We start from the raw sequence: 5,554 nt of genomic DNA, 5'->3' as shown, positions 1-5,554 counted from the left end.
AAAAAAAAAAGTTTTACAAAAGGTAAAAGTTCCCAGACTAGCTACAAATGACATTTACTGACATATGCATGTAATATATGACTAATATTGATGTATTATATAAGGTTTAATGAGTTAGTTAGCTTACTGCTGACAGAAAAGGAAAAAATATTACACTTGTAAACAATCAGCACGTCACATATGCATTCCAGCAGCACAGTTGGGCACGGTTAACTGTGCCTAAAACATTCTGGCTGGATGGTGGTAAAATGCTTATAGGTTTCAAAGATGAAACAACCCTTTTGTGTCAAATTGAATAGTCCTACCGCACAAGTACTTAAAGACCCTTTGTTCTCCCAAACATATTTCATTGCATGTATCAAGGTTTTCTAAAAAGTGAAGTGAGTCTGCGACTGTGTAGCTATTAAAAAGCAGAAACGTAGAACACAGACAAACACTCACTATTTACTCGTTGTCGGTCATTGCAATCTCTGCTGGATGCACAGTAAATTTTCGCAGTCTGCCTCGTTTAGAGGTGAATAACCTCAAGACAAATTGGTTTCAGTAGCCCTGAGCTCCCTCTTTTCATCATTTCATTTAGCTGCTTTGAATCACTCATATTATTCCCCTTTGCTACTATTCAGTTTCACAAAAACCTCATGCTGACCGAGGGAAAATACTTCAGCTGCTACAAAATATTTCCATGCTTTTGCAACTTAACGCTACAATATGAGGGATGATGACCTTCCCAAGACAATAGACAATTTCAGAAAAGCAGATGATGTCCCATGGTTTTTTGGTAGTTAGTTGCAAGCTAGCAAATGGTTTCATGTGAAATTACTAAATTACGAGCGTGTATCTTATGTCGAGCATATTTGTTTCTTAAGAACAGGCTGATTTGTTTGCACTGTGCATGTTAGAACAAAACCTGCCATCAACTAAATTCTGACCCATACAAATTATGGGTTCTCTTAATCAATGAGAACTAGAGTAGGAGAGATTAGACCCAATTATGCCGATTTGCATGTGCATAAGAAAAGTACAATGTTTTTACCATGTAGACTGAATATTCATTAAGACAAGCTCTGAATCTCTAATACTCTTACATTTGAAAGATGAAATGACCACCTTGGAAAATGAATAATGAGCTTCTCTAGTACTTACGTTCGTCAGCCGCTAGGTGTCACTGCTTTCTTGTTGAATCTGTAATATTTCTAAAGCGAAACATCACACGTGTATGAGGGTACAGTATTTTTCTAATTCTATGTATACGTACTTGATGTTTTTCCTGTATTGCTAAAATATTGTATAGTGAGTTCTGTAGAGTTTGCAGTATTTATAAAAAGCTATATTCATGTGTTTTTTTTTCTTGTTTTTTCCCCCCCTCCTCCTATTTATTTATTTGCCATTTGTGAGGCAAAATAAACAATTAAACGGACCAAACCCTCCCGTTGGTGGACTAAAAAGTTTCTAATTTCTGGACTGTTTCATTCAAGTAGATGAAATTATTTCATCCTACCGTACTACATACTAAAATATATTGTTACTTTATATATATATATATATATATATATAAGATTTTTTTATTTGTTTAATTGCTCTCTTTTGCCTTGGATCTTTGCCACTATAATGCAACTAAAAAGGCTGAAATAGAAGCATCACAAACTGCACTTCTAGTTGAAAAAGCATGATGCACTGAAAATAATATACCATTAGGACATCTTTAGTGTACTATTTTCAACATGCTATAATTGGAGACCCACTAATTATAACCTTGCATTACAGAAGATGGATAGTATATGAATTGGTACGCCTCCAAAGTTTATTTATCAAACGCACAACAATACAGTATGCAGCAGTAATTGCTGGCAATGACATATTCTTTCTGCAAACTCTAAAGAAATTAGAACTCACTCGTAAATAGCAATTAAAGAGAAAAATAGATGAACATATATACATGTACAAATTGTGCAAATACTGCAGTATGCCTTGTGGGCATGAATATTCCATGTGAGGCAAGTGATGAAAATGTCCCTTGAAATACCATACAGGGATAACTTTAATTTAGGCTACTTTTTTTTTTTTACCAGAAAGTAACTTTTACTAGTAAGTTATGGCCCAGCAGAACAACTTTTTAAAAAATTCACTCACTCAGATCCTCAACAAATCAGGACTGTATCCACATGTCATTACAGAACTGAACAAACAGTGACCCAGCAGCGCTTTAGAAGCTTGCTCTCCTGCTGTGGAGAGGATACATGGCTGCGGGTTCTCTGTGCTTGAGTTCCAGAGCTTTTCTCGGGTCACACATTTCTGGAGGCTGCTTCCCTGACAACTGCCAACAAAGGGGGCATTGAAGAGAGGCACTTTGATGCCTAATCTACATGCGTTTGTACAGAGAAACCGGAGCTGTGTTAAAGGAAACAGGTGCAACTAATTACAATGCTCTACAGTCCTTTCTCTTTCCTTCTCGCTCGCTCTCGGTTCCTTTCTCTTTGTATTTATCGCTCTCCCTTTCATACGATGACTATCACAGAGGCCACGGAGCGAGGGAGTTAGAAGCACAAATGTTAGGGTACATAGAGTGCGCAGTCTCTGCCGCACAGCAGACATCAAAGCTGGCCACTTAAAAACATTCCATGACACTGCTGGCTGGCCCTGCTCACCAACGTGAAGTTGGCTGTTATTGAATAGCTTGATTTAACCTGTTGCCAAGTTAAATTAACCCGCTTTAGTTTCTCTCTTTTCAAAGTCTTGACCTATGTCAGAAAAGTCAAATATGTAAAACAGCACAGCTGAGCATGAAAGAGCCTTGCCATTAAAGTTTAGCTTGGAATATCCACATGCTTGCCATGTTTTCCATATTATTTGTTCATTAAAAATACTCAAAAATATGAAGTAGCACTGAGAGCAACTTTCCGAGACAAAAATTTTTTTTTTTGACAGTCCTGACTTGTGCTCTAGGTCAGGGGTTTGTTATGCCAAGGTTCCCCAAAAATCTGGGAAAAAAATAAAAAATCACACATGATAAATGTGACCTTAAATAACTAATGTCATATGTTTTGTAGTATATATATATATATATATATATATATGAGATGGTTATTTAAAAAAAAAAAAAAACATTTTTGTTGTATGGAAATGGGCAAACATTTTGTTTCACAGGAAAAACAGACATAGGCCCTGCTCTGTACATTTTGAACATCATGAGGATGAGTAAATGAAGAGCAAAATCTCTGTGGAAGGTGCAATTGGCCAGATGTGAATGGGTGATTTCTGACCCAGTGTTTTAGACAGACTTTAATTTTTCTTAAAATAACTGTGTTGCTTAATTATCAATGATGATATAAAAAAATATATATTTTTGGAAGTTGTATTGAAAATCCACCTGTCTTTTAATGGGCCTCCTGCTTTTAGCTCAACAGTGATATCGATATGACCCTTGAACTTTTGCTCTCACACAGATGTAAACACTCCAGGTGATCACGGACTCTCACTCAGTCTGGACGACTGCATTATGAGCCCATGAATCACATCTCTGGTGTCATTGTGCTTACGTCTCAAGGGCCTGCAGGGATCCTTCAGCTGGAGAAAGTTGAGACACCTTCAACCTCTTCCCATCTTTCCCGTACAATAAAGAGGTGTGACTTACCCTGAGCGACAATGCTTCTGGGTGTCAGGTTCAGTCGGTGGGCCACCCCCTGCATTCTGTAACTGCAAACTGCCTTGACCGGTAAGATAATATAACTGATGTTAGCAGCAGGAACAATTAGGGTGGGGTTGAGACATCAAAACCCATGCGTATCATTCACTGAAACCTGAAATGCGACCAAATCAGAACAGCTTGAAGCGCAGACAGGTGTCTCAAATCAAAGTTGCTTTCTTTCTGAGGACTGCTTTCTTTCTGAGGACTGCTTGCTCAGAGCAGCTTCAGAGCCTTTTGAAAAGCGCTGTGAAATCTGACCGGCCAGTTGGGTGATTTGTCTTCCAAATGGAGTAAAGAAAAGTTTGCGAGGATGAGAGTTGAAGGAGACTTTTGCACTAGTGTCCTGATCTCACTAGGAGCCCCGACTGCTTTTTAGAAGCAGAGGATATAAATTTGGAGCCTTATTTATGCCACAGCATTTTATTTCCCAGCATTGTCCTGCTCTCTTTGACAGCAGGAATTTGATGCGGAGGAAAATGGCCAAATCCGTAAAGATAAATCACCTACTATTGTAAGGTGCTCAAAAACATAATGCATTATGGCTGGAAGAGAGTAGCTGGCAATCTGTCGTGCACCTCAAAATCACTTACAGATTTTTGAAAACAAGGCTATAAGCTGACCTTACCGTTTGGTGAAGTGGAGCATATTTCTATTTTAGTGGCAGGTCATTTTGTGGCCATTTAACAAGCGACAGATACGTATGAGCTCCAGCACGTGGCCACTTTGCTTTAAAGATCTATTTATAACGTAATGTTGCACACAGCATGCCTGTCATCAGCACACCGGCGACTAACCGCCAGTCCCAAACAACTGATAGACACACTGTGTAAATCACTGTCTCCACTTCAGGATGTGGATACAAACCACAAGGGGCTTTTGATCGGCCACATTCAAATGTGACTTTGTTTTTAGCAGTGTGGGCTGACATTTCCCCCGAGTTCTGTCTGAGGATCATGCTTGTCTACCATCTGAAACGGGGCAGTGAAGTCATTGTATATCACGCATTAGTGTAAACCTCTGCCTTTAGTGTGGTTCTGACAGAACTTGACTTACGCTCTCATCAGCGTTGGGCCGAATCCAGTATACTGTTCATTTCATATTTGCACACCGACTGATTAAGTAGAGCATTAGAGAGAGGAATGCAGGTCTGAGTTTGGGTCCCTGGAGGAAGGGGATGAGGAGGTAGAGGGTGGGATTAGGGCTCAGCTCACTTCCAGCCAAACTTCCCTCTCAGGTTTACTTGAATCTTGGCCTTCTACTATTGCAATGTTGAAATACTCACTCAGGCTGTTGCATAAATACCAGAGAACTTTTATTTTTAGAGAACAATGTTGCTTTTTTGATGTAATACACCAGTAGTTGATAAAAAAAAAAGTTCCATAAAGATCATGCATGGGCCTCGTTTACATCTGGTATTAAGATCCAACTCTGGTGATCCGATCACAGGTGTGACGGTATTGAATAGAGGTGTTTTGTAATCCGATCACTACAACCACATTCAGAGGTAGTCAAAATGTGACTGCATTGTGACTGCATCATAGTGTAAACGGCAAACTACTAAACTATTAAAATGTCTTGTTTGGCAACTTGTGCCAACTGTGGTAAAAGTTGGAAAATTGTGTAAAAAATTAATAATAATAATAAAAACATTTTAAGTTAAAATTAAAAATAAAAGTTAAAATTTAAAGGTAAATAATGTTACTTTTTCTTTCAATTATTATTTTAAAATCATATTCTTTACCAGATTAGATGCAAAAACTATTTGGACTTTATACATGAAGCTGCATTAATAATTTATGCCTTAATATTTGTAACATCTGTACCTTTTGTCAACCAGATAAAGGCACCTTAGTAGACCGGATTAACCAT

Source organism: Sinocyclocheilus rhinocerous, unplaced genomic scaffold (assembly GCF_001515625.1).
Source record: "Sinocyclocheilus rhinocerous isolate Xijiao unplaced genomic scaffold, SAMN03320098_v1.1 scaffold2981, whole genome shotgun sequence".
Classification (NCBI taxonomy): domain Eukaryota; kingdom Metazoa; phylum Chordata; class Actinopteri; order Cypriniformes; family Cyprinidae; genus Sinocyclocheilus; species Sinocyclocheilus rhinocerous.
This window is presented reverse-complemented; position numbering follows the sequence as displayed.